The sequence below is a fragment of the Lithobates pipiens genome, unplaced genomic scaffold (assembly GCF_037356315.1).
Source record: "Lithobates pipiens isolate NorthernLeopardFrog02 unplaced genomic scaffold, aLitPip1_a1.2 Scaffold_19, whole genome shotgun sequence".
Taxonomy (NCBI): domain Eukaryota; kingdom Metazoa; phylum Chordata; class Amphibia; order Anura; family Ranidae; genus Lithobates; species Lithobates pipiens.
Window position 1 is genome coordinate 461,594,217 of NW_027507764.1, and position 16,747 is coordinate 461,610,963.

General features: G+C 41.2%; 1 protein-coding gene across 2 annotated transcripts in view; it reads right to left on the minus strand.

The window, feature by feature from the left end:
• PDE7A (phosphodiesterase 7A) overlaps positions 1–16,747 on the minus strand; it is a 183,134-nt gene that overhangs the window by 102,660 nt on the left and 63,727 nt on the right. The window lies entirely within an intron of this gene.

Sequence of the window (16,747 nt, forward strand, 5' to 3'; positions counted from 1 at the left end):
TAGCAGAAAATACTGATTTTAACATGTAAGCAAACAAATGTCAGAAAAAGTCTTAGTCTAAGTGGTTAAGCTGACCTCACAGACCAAAGTTCATCCCTTTGATATAAAGCAGTGGTCTCCAAGCTTTATAAACAAAGGGCCAGTTTATTGCACTTCAAACTTTAGAGGGCCAGAATGTGGCCAGTGGGAGAAGACAATGTCCAGGCATGAGTGGGAATAAAAACAAACAATGCCCGATGATTTGTATTAGGGGGAGGAATAGTGCCCCCATCACTGGTGTCAGTGGGTGGAACAGTGGCACATCATTGGTATCAGTGGGGAGAATAGTGCTTCATCATTGGTGTTAAAGGAAATAATAGTGACCCATCAGTTTCAGTGAGAGGAATAGCATCCTATTGTAGGCATCAATGGGAGAAATGGTGCATCATCATTGGGATCAATGGGAGGAATAGTGTGCCATAGTTGGTGTAAGAGGACTAGTGCCGCATTGTTTGCGTCAGCGGCAGGAATTATGGACCACTGTTGCTGACTGTGGGGGGGGGGGGGGGGGGGGGGAGATGATGTCCCAAGGGCCAGATAAAAGTGATCAAAGGGACGCAGTTTTGAGACCATCGATCTAAAGGAACTAAATGTTACATTGTTTATAGTCATCTCCCAGCGCTAAGCAATGTTGATAAACATTGGAGGTTTCGTTCCTTTTATGACAGATGTGAGTGAGCAGAGAATGGCTCTGCACTTGCGACATGAATGAATTGTGGAAATGACAGATTAAGATCGTGGGGGGGTAGAATCGAGATCATGATTTATTGTGCAGCTCTACCTTCACATACTGCATGCTTGTTTTGTAACAGTAATTCAATTTATAGAAGTCAGACTGCCAGGAAAGCAGTCATTTCAGAAGGATTGGAACTCCCTACCCAATGTGTGCAGCCATTTCCTACTCTGTCCACACATCCTCGGAGCGGATTGCACAGGGGTCCTGTGCATCTGGCTCCATTTCAGTTTCGAATTCAGGCAAAATATTTGTCCTTGAAATGGATAACAGGGGCGTACCAGACCCTTGTTGTAAGCCGCATCTGCATTAGGTGTGAACCCAGCCTAAGGCGATCGCTGAAAACTCATCTCTTCAGTGTGCAGGTCTACGATCTTGTCCCTGACATCCTGTGGTCTTTCATGATGGGGAGGTTTGAATGGCAGAAAGTGATTCTGTGGGCAGGTGTCTTATACACAGAAAAAGTTAGGCACACCTTAAAATTGACAGGAGAAATCTGTGTACCACAAGAACCCATACGGTCTGTGGGATCCAGAATTATTGTTGGTTGCCAGGGGATCAAATACTTATTTTACTCTGAACTGTAACTCCATTTACAGTGGGGCAAAAAAAAGTATTTAGTCAGCCACCAATTGTGCAAGTTCTCCCACTTAAAAAGATTAGAGAGGCTTGTCATTGTCATCATAGGTATACCTCAACTATGAGACAAAATGTGGAAATAAATCCAGATAATCACATGGTCTGATTTTTGAAAGAATTTATTTGCAAATTATGGTGGAAAATAAGTATTTGGTCAATATCAAAAGTTCATCAATACTTTGTTATATATCCTTTGCTGGCAATGACAGAGGTCAAACATTTTCTGTAAGTCTTCACAAGGTTGTCACACACTGTTGCTGGTATATTTGCCCATTCCTCCATGCAGATCTCCTCTAGAACAGTGATGTTTTGGGTCGGTCGCTGGGCAACACAGACTTTCAACTCCCTCCAAAGGTTTTCTATGGGGTTGAGGTCTGGAGACTGGCTAGACCAGTCCAGGACCTTGAAATGCCTCTTACAAAGTCACTCCTTCGTTGCCCAGGCAGTGTGTTTGGGATCATTGTCATGCTGAAAGATCCAGCCACATTTCATCTTCAATGCCCCTGCTGATGGGAGGTTTGCACTCAAAATCTCACAATACATGGCCCCATTCATTCTTTCATGTACACGGATCAGTCGTCCCGTTACCTTTGCAGAAAAACAGCCTCAAAGCATGATGTTGCCGCCCCATGCAGGTATGGTGTTCTTTGGTTGAAACTCGGCATTCTCTCTCCTCTAAACACGGCGAGTTGTGTTTCTACCAAACGGTTCTACTTGGGTTTCATCTGACCATATGACATTCTCCCAATCCTCTTCTGGATCATCCAAATGCTCTCTAGCAAACCTCAGATGGGCCCAGACATGTACTGGCTTAAGCAGGGGGACACATCTGAAACTTCAGGATCAGAGTCCCTGGTGGCGTAGTGCGTTACTGATGGTTGCCTTTGTTAAGTTGGTCCCAGCTCTCTGCAGGTCATTCACTAGGCCCCCCTGCGTGGTTCTGGGATTTTTGCTCACCGTTCTTGTGATCATTTTAACCCCATGGGGGTGACATCTTACATGGAAGCCACAGATCGAGGGAGATTATCTGTGGTCTTGTATGTCTTTCATTTTCTTATTGCTCCCACAGTTGATTTCTTCACACCAAGCTGCTTGTCTATTGCAGATTCAGTCTTCCCAGCCGGATGCAGGTATAGAAATGTTTCTGGGCTCCTTCGACAGCTCTTTAGTCTTCGCCATAGTGGAGTTTGGTGTGTGACTGTTTGAGGTTGTGGACAGGTGTCTTTTATACTGATAACAAGTTCAAACAGGTGCCATCAATACAGGTAATGAGTGGAGGACAGAGGAGCCTCTTGAAGAAGATACAGGTCTGTGAGAGCCAGAAATCTTGCTTGTTTGTAGGTGACCAAATACTTATTTTCCACCATAATTTGCAAATAAATTCTTTCCAAAAATCAGACAATGTGATTGTCTGGATTTGTTTCCACATTTTGTCTCTCATAGTTGAGGTATACCTATGACGACAATTACAGGCCTCTCTCAGTGTGTGTGTGTGTGTATATATGTATGTGTTATGTGATAGAGATATATCTATATCTATATGTATATATGTGTGTATGCGTTTTAAATGGATGTTTGGTTGATATTCCGGCTTCACCATTTAACCACTTCAATACAGGGCATTTATACACCCTTCCTTCCAAGAACAATTTTTAGCTTTCAGCGCTATAACACTTTGAATGCCAATTACTTAGTCATGCAATACTGTACCCAAACAACATTTTTATCATTTTTTTTCCCCATACAAATAGAGTTTTCTTTTGGTGGTATTTAATCACCACTGGTGTTTTTTATTTTATGCTACATAAGTGAAAAAAAAAAAAATAAAACACCCCACACACTTTTTAGTTTCTACCGTATGATGAAATTTTGCAAATTATTTTTAGGTTTATAAATTTGGGCCAACATTTTTATACATCTTTGGTAAAAATAACCCAAATTAGTGGATATTATTTGGTCTTTGTGAAAGTTATAGAGTCTACAACTATGGTGCAAGTCATTGAAAATTGAGCATACCTGATGCACCGATGGCCCGTTTTATTTCTTCAGGCACTGAAATGTCAGGAAAGTACAAATACCCCCCCAAATGACCCCTTTTTGAAAATTAGACAGGTCAGTCAGTCAAACGGTATTTAGTAAGAGGCATGGTGAGTTTTTTGAAGTTGTAACTTTTTCCCACAATTCTTGGAAAAATTATTTTTTTTTCACAAAATTGTCATAAGTTATTTCTCACACACAGCATATGCATACTTCCAATTACACCCCAAAATACATTCTGCTACTCCTCCAGAGTATGGCAATACCACATGTGTGTGACTTTTACACAGCCTGGCTAAATAGAGTGGTCCAATATGCAGGAAGCACCATCAGGGGTTCTAGGTATAAAATTACACCTCTAATTTCCGACCCATTACATTTGTGAAGGCCCTGGAGCACCAGGACAGTGGAATTACACACAAAACTACCCCATTTTGGAAAACACCCCAACGTCTATTCTATGAAGTTTTTTTTACACAAGTCTTCAGAAAACGTGGAAAGAAAATACATTTTTTATTTATTTTAACACAAAGTTTAAAATTTATACGATACATTTCTAACACACAGCAGGTATATAGCAAAAATTACACCCAAAAACACATTTTGCTACTCCTGAGTATGGTGATACCACATGCAAGACTTTTACACAGCCTGGCCACAGACAGAGGCCCAACATTGAAGTAGTACCTTCAGGCATTCTAGGAGCATAATTTACACCAGGGCTCGACAAAACCCGGGCGCCAGGTCGCATTTGCGACTAGAATTAGTGACCTGGCGCAGCACAGCTGGGGGTATCCTGTCTCCGTGGACCCCCCCGGCGTGATCGCGTCGGGCCGTGCCGCAGGCGGCCAGTAATTGAGCCCCCGGCTTTGAGGCCTTCTGTGATCCTATGGTTCCTTCTGAATCTGGCGCCCTCTTGTGGTGGCCGTTGGAATTACAATCAGCAATGTTAATGGAGCTTGCCTGCCCTGCCTGCCAGCCTATCTCCTTTACTTAGAACCCCTAAACAAAAAAAAAAAAAATATATTATATTATATTATATTATATTATATTATATTATATTATATTATATTATATTATATTATATTATATTATATTATATTATATTATATTATATATATATATATATATATAATAAAAATATGGAGTTCAGCTTTAACCAATAGTGTGCCTATCCAACTCGGGAGAACCCAAAAGAGCCACAGTAACAGTTTTGCAGACCAGCCCAACAGGAAAGTATAAAAACAAAACGAAAAGAAAAAATAAATAAAAAAACCGCCCTTGCAGTTTAGGACATATTGGAATTTCATTTGATGACAAAATGTTAGATATCTGTAAGATCTCTCACAATTACGTTTTCAGGTGTTTTAGTGCTAGTTTTCAGGCACTTTTTAGAGGCCATTTCTGCCTCCCATTCATTGCAATGAGTGCTTTCATAGTCAGGCAGTGCGTGCTTGCGGGACGAGACATTAGAAAAAAAGTCCTGCAGCAGGATCTTTGGGGCAGCTTGGGAGTGCAATTATAGACCTCTACATGCTTTGCAAGTAGGAAAATCTGCAAGATTGTCAGTGTATCAAATACTTGTTTTCCCCACTGTATGTGTTTATGTGATCACAAAGGTGTCCAACCTATAAATAGATGCAAAAAATGGTCTTAAAATGGTTCTAAAAAGGTAGAAGGCTTTTCACCTTTATGGCCTCATGCACACTGACGTTTTTACAGCTGCTTTTTTGAGCATTTTTTGCAGCTTAAAAACGCCTGTCCATGTTAGTCTATGGCTTCATGCCCACCTAGGAGTTTTTGAGCTTCAAATGGCATAGGCCTTTTTAAGCTGTAAAAAAAAACCCAGGACCAGTGCGTTCCGTGGCGCGGAGCTAGAGCTGTAAAAACGCGAATCGCGGAAAAATGCGCACAAACGCGCAACATATTTTCTTTGTTTTCTGAGTGCTATAGCCAAGAGATGTGTTTCTTTAAAAAACGCTACTTAACGCTAAAAAACGCGCAGAAAATTAGTTTTTAACGCCGATTTTTCCAGGCGTCGGAGCTAGCTTTGCAGCCAGTTTTTTTAAAACGTCCGTGTGCATGAGCGCTAAGTATTAAGGAGAAAAAAAAAAAAAATTGATGCAGCTGCCCATCCAGCCTCGGTATACTTAACTAAGCCCGAACTCAATCCAGCTATGTGCACGAGTGCATCAGGGCTGCTCTGTGCAAAACCACTGCACACAGCAAGTATGACCTTTACAAATCACTTGTGATTGAGTATGACTATGTGAGCACGCAAACTTGGCATTTATTTTATCTACAGATCTATAAACCAGACCAAATTTGTTTCTTGTTTAACCACTTTCTAGAACTAGAAAAACTAGTATGAAAAAGCTCTGGTGCAACCAAGTACCTTTAGAAGTCACATAATTAGTGAAATAATGTCCACCTGTGTGCAATCTAAGTGTCACATGATCTGTCATTACATATAGACACACCTTTTTGAAAGGCCCCAGAGGCTGCAACACCCAAGCAAGAGACACCACTAACCAAACCCTGCCATGAATACCAAGGAACTCTCTAAGCAAGTAAGGGACAATGTTGTTGAGAAGTACAAGTCAGGGTTAGGTTATAAAAAAATAAAAAAACATCCAAATCTTTGATGACCCTAGGAGCACCATCAAATCTATCATAACCAAATGGAAAGTACATGGCACAACAAACCTGCCAAGAGACAGCCGCACACCAAAACTCATGGACCGGGCAAGGAGGGCATTAATCAGAGAGGCAACAGAGACCTAAGGTAACCCTGGAGGAACTGCAGAGTTCCACAGCAGAGACTGGAGTATCTGTACATTGGACAACAGCACACTCCATAGGAGTTGGGCTTTACGGCAGAGTGGCCAGCAGAAAGCCATTACTTTCAGAAAAAAAAAAAAAAAAGCACGTTTGAGTGAGTTTGCGAAAAAAAAGACATGTGGGAGACTCCCAAAATGTATGGAGGAAGGTGTTCTGGTCTGATGAGACTAAAATAGAACTTTTTGGCCATCAAAGAAAACGCTATGTTTGGCACAAACCCAACACATCCCCCAAAGAACACCAACCCCAGTGAAACATGGTGGTGGCAGCATCATGCTGTGGGGATGTTTTTCAGCAGTCGGGACTGGGAAACTGGTCAGAGTTGAGGGAAAGATGGATGGTGCTAAATACATTAATATTCTTGAGCAAAACCTGTACCACTCTGTGCAATTTAAGGCTAGGGTGGAGGTTCACCTTCCAGCAGGACAATCACCCCAAACACCACTGCTAAAGCAACACTTGAGTGGTTTAAGGAGAAACCATGTAACTGTGTTGGTATGGCCTAGTCAAAGCCAAGATCTCAATCCAATAGAAAATCTGTGGTAAGACTTAAAGCTCGCTGTTCACAAGCGCAAACCATCCAACTTGAAGAAGCTGGAGCAGTTTTGCAAGGAGGAATGGGCAAAAATCCCAGTGGTAAGATGTGGCAAGCTCATAGAGACTTATCCAAAGTGACTTGAAGCTGCGATAGCAAAAGTATTGACTTTAGGGGGGGGGGGGGGGTGAATAGCTATGCATATTGACTTTTTTCTGCCATTTTGTCCTATTTGTTTGCTTCACAATTTTTTTATTTATCTTTTTTTAAACATAAACACCCCCCCCCCCCCCCCATCAGTTGTGGGCATGTTCTGTAAATTAAATGATGCAAATCCTCAAACTATCCATGCTAACTCCAGGCTGTGAGGCAACAAAACAAAAATTATGCCGGGGGGGGGTGAATACTTTTGCAAGGCACTGTATATAAAGCGTCTCCCTCCCCATCAGACAAGCATAGATTTAATTTGCAGCACAGTAAACACATAAAAGGCTCACTGATGCAGACTTGCTTCTTGTGCTTCGGCTACACAGCAGTCATCCTCAGTTCACCAAGTTAATCAAAGCCCCATACTAACAATGAGAGGAAAGCTCATAAAATGTCAGCTAAGTATTTAAAAAGTATGGAACCCATTACATACAAATTGTGAAGGTTAAAAGCATCTCATTTCAAATGTTTTTTTTTTTCTTCAGTTTATTTTTAGACATGATTTATATAGCGCCAACAGTTTACGCGGCACTTTACAATGTAGAGGGGGGGACAGCACAATTATAGTACAGTTCAATACAGAAGAGACAGGGGGGCCCCTGCTTGTAGAGCTTACATTCTAAAGGGAGGGGGTGGTACAAAAAAGGTAATAGATGCGGGGAATGATTTGATGGTGGTGGCTCAGGGACAGTTAGGTGGGTGTGGGATAGGCTTCCCTGAATAAGTGTGCACCAAAATGTCAGGCAGTTTATAGATGGATTATCTCTTCCAGAGATTAATATGTCTGATAAAGTGACCAGACATCTGTGAAATGGCACCATTAGAACATTCACTGTATAGTACAGAACAGACATCATGTGAATGTAAGCAGTATGATAAACACAGGAGAAGGCAAAAGTACAGGCTTTAGTGACCTTATCAGTGACATTAAGAATGTGTTGTAGTTAGCCATTTTCCTTCCAGTGGAAGAGCAGATAACAGTGTTAAAGTGGTTGTAAACCCTCCTCCACAACTTTGTCCCATGTAAATCAGCATAAAAAACCCTAATGAACACTGCTTGTAGATATCTCCTTACTTGCTTAGTATTGTTGTAATCCTTGTTGTTCTGTAGAATGAAGTCACTGAGCATGCCCAGATCTCCCCGGATTTAAAGCACACTCTCTGTCCTATCTGTTATCAGGACTTCCTATGGCACAGCACTGAACTCTGCTAATCACTCAGAGCTTCCTCCTACACACCATGTGATCATGTGACATTACATACAGTCTAAACTTGGCCATTACTGCAGTCTTATAAGCTGATAAGTCTGACAAAGGGAAACAGACATCGGCACAAGTAAATACTATGAAATAAATAAGTAAGCTATGAACAGAGAAGCAGGGTTGCCATAGAAATGTTGGTATGAGGAGACTTGTTTAACAGTACAGGAAGTACAGGAATGCAAGGGTGGAAATACACTCCACTGTGGACTCAGAAAACAATACTTAAGATGGCGCTGCCTAACCCCTGGAAACAAGTTTTTTAAAGTTTCTTTAAACAGTAATATGCAATTTGGGCTGGATTACAGCGGCTATAGTCTGATAATGACTTATTATAATGGACTAAATGAAAAGAAGCATCAGAGTGGGAGAGTTTGCTTCCTCTTTAAGCACTTGTACATAGTGACAGCACGGAATGCATTTTTTTGCATACAAAACTAGCAAGTGGTAGAATCATACCATACACAACCAATAGGGTTCTTCCCCATTGCATCTTCAACAATTACCGGTTTTAATATACTGTAAAAGCCCAACTTATTTTCATATTTGTATGAATACAAGACCCTTAATTTTCCAGTAATGCTTTTTTGATGGTTTCCAACAAAGTTGCATTAATACATTAATAGGAGGTACTTTCCCTTATCATAATAACTACAACAAAAGGCACCTTTAACCACTAGGCGTCCGCGCTATAGCCGAAAGACGGCTGCAGCACAGATGCCAATTGCCGGGAGGCTGTCCCTGGACGTCCTACTGTTTACTTCCGCGTTGCGCCCCCTGATCACCCGGCGGGTGATATCAATTAGGTTTTAGGGTCAGGGTCTGCATCGCCCCAGGCAGCGCTAGGTTAGTGCCAGTACCGCCAACACCCACGCGCAAAGCATAAACCTCCCGTAGTGGTATAGAATCTGAACAGATCAATATCTGACTGATCAGATCTATACTAGCGTCCCCAGCAGTTTAGGGTTCCAAAAAAACGCATTGTTAGCGGGATCAGCCCAGATACCTGCTAGCACCTGCGTTTTGCCCCTCCGCCCAGCCCACCCAAGTGCAGTATCGATCGATCACAGTCACTTACTAAACACATAACTGCAGCGTTCGCAGAGTCAGGCCTGATCCCTGCGATCGCTAACAGTTTTTTTTGGTAGCGTTTTATATTTAAATCCGGAAGGCAGTGCTTGGTTTTCGGGGTCCTGTACGTGGCTAGGCTCCCAAAAAGTCCCCCACATGTGGTATTCCCGTACTCGGGAGAAGCAGCAAAATTTATTTTGGGGTGTAATTTCACTTATGCCCATAGCATGTGTGTCTGTGAGCAATACATCATTTAGTGACAACTTTGTGCAAAAAAAAAATAAAAAATTGTAATATTCCTGCAACTTGTGGCAAAATAGAAAATATTTCATGGACTCAACATGCCTCTCAGTAAATAGCTTGGGGTGTCTACTTTCCAAAATGGGGTCATTTGGGGGGGGGCGGGGGTTTTGTGCTATTTTGGCATTTTATGGCCTTCGAAACTGACAGGTAGTGAGGAGTAAAATCAAAAATTTGCACCCTTAGAAATCCTGAAGGCAGTGATTGGATTTCGGGGTGCCGTACGCGGCTAGACTCCCAAAAAGTCCCACATGTGGTATCCCCGTACTCAGGAGAAGCAGCAGAATATAATTTTGGGGTGCAATTCCACATAACTATGGCACGTGTGAGCAATATATCATTTAGGGACAACTTATTGTAAACTTTTTTTTTTGTGTCATTATTCATTCAATCACTTGGGACAAAAAAAATAAAAAAATTCAATGGGCTCAACATGCCCCTCAGCAATTTCCTTGGGGTGTCTACTTTCCAAAATGGGGTCATTGGGGGGGGGGGGTTGTACTGCCCTGCCATTTTAGCACATCAAGAAATGAGATAGGCAGTCATAAATTAAAAGCTGTGTAAATTCCAGAAAATGTACTCTTTGTAGACGCTATAACTTTTGCGCAAACCAATAAATATACGCTTATTGACTTTTTTATTTTTTTACTAAAGACATGTGGCTGAATAAATTTTGCCCTAAATATATGACTAAAATTTAGTTTATTCGATTTTTCTTATAACAAAGTAGAAAATATCTTTTTTTCCCCCCCTCGAAATTTTCGGTTTTTCCATTTATATCGGAAAAAAAAAAAAAAAAAAAAAAAAAAAAAAAAATTGCAGAGGCAATCAAATACCATCAAAAGAAAGCTCTATTTGTGGGAAGAAAAGGACGCAAATTTCGTTTGGGTACAACATTGCATGACCGCGCAATTACCAGTTAAAGCAGTGCGAAATTGTAAAAAGACCTTGGTCCTTAGGCTGACAATTGGTCAGGGGCTGAAGTGGTTAAAAAACGACTGTGTGCAGGGAATAGCGGCACTTGAACCCAGAGAGGGTGGAGGCTGATAGACTGTAGGTAATATAAGGAATTACAATTACATTTAAAGTAAAAGTATTGTGCATTATATTTAAAATGATCATATCCTTGAAATTATTTATTTTTTTAAAAGAGAAAAAAAAAAAAAAATAAGTTGACTTTTAGTACTAGTTTAATATAAAAAAGGTTTCCATCTCACTTCCACCCTTCATATAGCTTAATGTCTGACCCCTAGTTATAATGCCCATATATACTACTTCTGGGCGTATTTATCATCATTATATATTTATCATAAGTAATATTATATTTTTACTTTCACAGTGTACATTAAAATGGAAGTAAACCCTTCCAAACAACTTTGACCTACAGGTAAGCCTAGATTAAGGCTTACCTGTAGGTCCAAGTAATATCTCCTAAACCTATATGGTTTAGGAGATATTTGCCCGAAAATGGGCACCGCTGTCTACGGCGCATGCGCCGTAGACAGCGGCGCGCATGCGCACTAAATGCGGCAAGTCCAAGAATGGATTTGCCAAATTTGTCGACTCCCGTGCGCATGCGCGGGAGTGACGTCATCGCGGCCTCGCCGTATGACAGCGGCGGAGCTGCGAGGCGCGACTCCCGTGCGCATGCGCGGGAGTGACGTCATCGCGGCTTCGCCGCTGTCATTGGTCGGAGCTGCGAGACGCCACCAGCAAGATGGACGCGGCGGACTACAGGGATCAGCGGCGACTTCGCTGGCTCCTGTGTCAGGTAAGTGACACATAATGAGCTACTATGCGATGCATAGTAGTCCATTATGCTTTACCTTTGCAGGGAAAAAAAAGAGGAAGTAAACCCATCAGGGTTTACTTCCTCTTTAACTCCTTATAGTAGCAATTGTCTGCTCTTTTTTTTTTTTTTTTTTTTTTTTTAATAGTACAAAAAGGATAAAATTTATTTTTTTAACCCCATTATGACAGGTGATCTAAATATGAAAAATACTAAAACGTCTTAGGCCTGGTTCACATCTATGTTTTTTGGTGCTTTTTGCAGAAACACACTACAGTTCATTTAACATGGTTTCCTATGGAACACGTTCACATCTAGGCTTTTTTTTCTTTTCAGCTGCTGCATTTTTGGAAAGGGTCAATCTGTATCCCCCAGCTTTTTCGGCGTCTGACATCACTGGCTGAGCGCAGACGGGACATCGTCACTGCGCATGCGCCAGTATCGGGAACCCCAGCCAGCCTACAAGGCCTAGAAGATGTGTGATGTACCGCAGTTACAACTGGTGTCCCTGAAATACACATTTATGCATTTACGCTCAAAACCACACATACTTTAGTGGCATTTTTTTTCTGCCAATTTCTAGCAGACAGAATCCAACATATTTGGAGCATAAATTAATATGCCTGTGTGCATAAGGCCCAATTGTAAGTAAAAGCAAAAACAATGTTTAATGAATGGAAGATCAGTTCATATTTGCATGTGCAGCTCTGCTGCAGTGTTTTGTTTTGTTTTTGTTTTTGTTTTTTTAAGTGAAAAGGGGGACACTTAATGCAGCCCAAGTAAATAGCTTGTAAAATTTGGAGATCACTACAGTTTTAGAATATATGGCAAGGGGAGGACAGTACATTTTGATTCTATTCGGTAATTAGGATGCTTTGTTTATACTCGCCTTCATGAACTTCTACCTTGATTGTTACTGGTGAGGACTGAAGGGTATTCAAGACAAAAACTAAAATGTATATGGACTATACAATAAACTGCAAAACAGAATCCCAAAAATTAAATAAATAAAAAACCCCACTATTAAAAGTATATCAACAATAAACCAAGGTGTACCGCGTTCCATCAGAATGATGAGCCTTTTAGATCAATTCAAACCTCACTGGGTATTATGCCAAGCTGGCAGAGTTCTACTGACGCACTGTTATTATTTCACTGACAATAGAAAGTAACCAGAAAACAAAACAGTTGAAAATGGGGAAGAGCAGATTACGCAAAGCAGCACTGTGTACTAATCAGCCAAATTAACTCATCTGATTCCACGAGGTTAAGCAATGTTATAAATGATCAGAAAGTCTGTTTAAAAAATAAAAATAAAAAAACTGAATAAGATGTAATTCAACAAACTAAAGCCGGCCATAAACAATTCAGTTTTTTTTTTCCATTCAACCAGGAGGTAAATTAGAGCTGCAACAATTATTTTCATAATCAATTAGTTAGCCGAATATTGTTTTGATTAATCGGATAATAACATTAACAAAAAAGTGTGGTGTATAATTTAGTTAGTATGTAAAGTTTAAAATAAAAGCCAATTTATTCTTAAATATCTCTATGCAGTGGCAAATATAAAATAACCAACTACGGTACATGGTTAGAGAGCAAAATCTCTAATCCACTCAGAGAACAAACAGAAGAGATATATACTGTATAACTGTATATACTATTGAGGTTGAATCTTGTACAGTGCCTTGCGAAAGTATTCGGCCCCCTTGAACTTTTCAACCTTTTGCCACATTTCAGGCTTCAAACAAAGATATAAAATTTAAATTTTTTGTGAAGAATCACCAACAAGTGGGACACAATTGGGAAGTGGAACGAAATCTATTGGATAATTTAAACTTTTTTAGCAAATAAAAGACTGAAAATGAAAAGTGGTGCGTGCAAAATTATTCGGCCCCTTTACTTTCAGTGCAGCAAACTCACTCCAGAAGTTCAGCGAGGATCTCCGAATGATCCAATGTTGTCCTAAATGACTGATGGTGATAAATAGAATCCACCTGTGTGTAATCAAGTCTCTGTATAAATGCACCTGCTCTGTGATAGTCTCAGGGTTCTGTTGAAAGCGCAGAGAGCATCATGAAGACCAAGGAACACACCAGACACGTCCGTAATACTCTTGGAGAAGTTTAAAGCCGGATTTGGATACAAAAAGATTTCCCAAGCTTTAAACATCCCAAGGAGCACTGTGCAAGCGATCATTTTGAAATGGGAGTATCAGACCACTGCAAATCTACCAAGACCTGGCCGTCCCTTTAAACTTTCAGCTCAGACAAGGAGAAGATTGATCAGAGATGCAGCCAAGAGGCCCATGATCACTCTGGATGAACTGCAGAGAACTACAGCTGAGGTGGGAGAGTCTGTCCATAGGACAACAATCAGTCGTACACTGCACAAATCTGGCCTTTATGGAAGAGTGGCAAGAAGAAAGCCATTTCTCAAAGATATCCATAAAAAGTCTCGTCTAAAGTTTGCCACAAGCCACCTGGGAGACAAACCAAACATGTGGAAGAAGGTGCTCTGGTCAGATGAAACCAAAATCAAACTTTTTGCCCACAATGCAAAACGATATGTTTGGCGTAAAAGCAACACAGCTCATCACCCTCAACACACCATCCCCACTGTCAAACATGGTGGTGGCAGCATCATGGTTTGGGCTTGCTTTTCTTCAGCAGGGACAGGGAAGATGGTTAAAATTGAGGGGAAGATGGATGCAGCCAAATACAGGACCATTCTGGATGGAAACCTGTTGGAGTCTGCAAAAGACCTGAAACTGGGACGGAGATTTATCTTCCAACAAAACAATGATCCCAAACATACAGCAAAATCTACAAAGGAATGGTTCACAAACGTGTTAGAATGGCCAAGTCAAAGTCCAGACCTGAATCCAATCGAGAATCTGTGGAAAGAGCTGAAAACTGCTGTTGCAAAACAGCTCGAGCTCAGTGAGGTTGGATGGAGAGCGTTTGTGAAGGAAGAATGGGCAAGAATTTCAGTCTCTCGATGTGCAAAACTGATAGAGACATACCCCAAGCGACTTGCAGCTGTAATCGCAGCAAAAGGTGGCTCTACAAAGTATTAACGCAAGGGGGCCGAATAATTTTGCACGCCCCACTTTTCATTTTTTGATTAGTTAAAGTTTCAAAAATCCAATAGATTTCGTTCCACTTCACAATTGTGTCCCACTTGTTGGCGATTCTTCACAAAAAATAAAAATTTTATAGCTTTACGTTTGAAGCCTGAAATGTGGCAAAAGGTTGAAAAGTTCAAGGGGGCCGAATACTTTCGCAAGGCACTGTAAATATCAGACTGAGACCAAATTTTATATTTAACTACCTCAGTACAGTGCAGTTACACCCCCTTCCTGACCAGACCAATTTTCAGCTTTCAGCGCTCTCACAGTTTGAATGACAATTACTCAGTCATGTAACACTGTACCCATATGAAACTTGCGTCCTTTTTTCCACACAAATAGAGCTTTCTTTTAGTGGTATTTAATCACTAGTGGGGTTTTTATTTTTTGTGCTATAAATAAAATAAAACATAAATTTTGTGAAAAAAATGCCTTTTTCTTAGTTTCTGTCATAAATTATTGCTAATTAGTAATTTTTCTTCATAAATTTTGGCCAAAATTTATACTGCTACATATCTTTGGTACAAATAACCCACATTAGTATATATTATTTGGTCTTTGTGAAAGTTATAGAGTCTACAAACTATGGTGCCAATCACTGAAAATTGATCACTTCTGATCAGGCCTTCAGTACATCAGGTGTATCTCATTTCTTGAGACACTAACAAGTCAGGAAAGTACAAATACCCCCCAAATGACCCCTTTTTACAAAGTAGACATCCCAAGGTATTAAGTAAGTAGCATGGTGAGTTTTTTTAAGTTGTCATTTTTTCCCACAATTCTTTGCAAAATGAAGATTTTTTTTTTTTTTTTTTTTTTACTAAATTGTCATATTATCAGGTTATTTCTCACACACAGCATATGCATACAACAAATTACACCCCAAAATACATTCCGCTACTCTTCCCGAGTACGGCGATACCACATGTGTGAGACTTTTACACAGCCTGGCCACATACAGAGGCCCAACATTGATGTAGTACCTTCAGACGTTCTACGAGCAAAAATGACGCATCTCATTTCTCAACCACCTATTACACTTTTGAAGTCCCTGGAGTACCAGGACAATGGAATTTCCCATAAAATGACCCCATTTTGGAAAGCAGACACCCCAACGTATAATCTGTGAGGCATAATGAGTCTTTTGAATGGTTAATTTTTTTCCAGAAGTTTTTGGAATATGTGGAAAAAAATTAAAACGCATTTTTTTTTTTTACACAAGTTTGTCAATTTATAAGATATTTCTAACACATAGCATGTATATAGCAAAAATTACATCCCAAAATACATTCTGCTACTCCTCCCGAGTACGGCAATACCACATGTGTGTGACTTTTACACAGCCTGGCCACATAGAGAGGCCGAACATTGAAGTAGTACGTTCAGGCGTTCTAGGAGCATAAATGACACATCTTATTTCATTCCTACCCATCACACTTTTGAAGGTCCTGGACCACCAGGACAGTGCAATTACCCACAAAATGACCCCATTTTGGAAAGCAAACACCCCAACGTATATTCTATGAGACATGGGCTGCAAATAGGTACTCGGGTACCCCGATGGGCCGGGACAGGTACTCGGGTACTCTGATTGACAGGTACTATGAGGGGTGGTGACAGGTCCTCTTTATTGGGGGGGGGCAATCAGTATGTTTGGTGTACACTGTATGCGGTAACGAGATGCTACCGCAATCTCCTCCTCACACACGATCGGTGTGTGAGGAGGAGAACCCGGTAACATCCCGTTACCGCGGTTTGTTTACATTTGAGTGATCGGCTGTGAAAGGATCACAGCCGATTACGTGGGTAAACAGCCGGCCAATGGCTGTTTACCAGCGTCGGTGACGAGCAGTGTTCCCGGGGAACACGCCGCCACCGACGTGCACGCGCAGCGCGCTCGCGATCACGCGCATGCGCCGTGCACGGTCGGGGTGTTACAATCTGTGATCGGCCGTGACTTCATCACGGCCGATCATGTGGTAAACAGCCATAACGAATGGCTGTTCACCCCCTTCGGTGGCGAGCGGTGTCTCCGTGACACGCCGCCACCGAAGAAACAGGGATGCGCACGCACGATCGCGCGCATTCCCTGTTTAAACGGGAGGCCGTCATATGATGGCCTCCCGCCACAATAGCTGCGCCGCCTGGCCGTCATTTGACGGCCGGC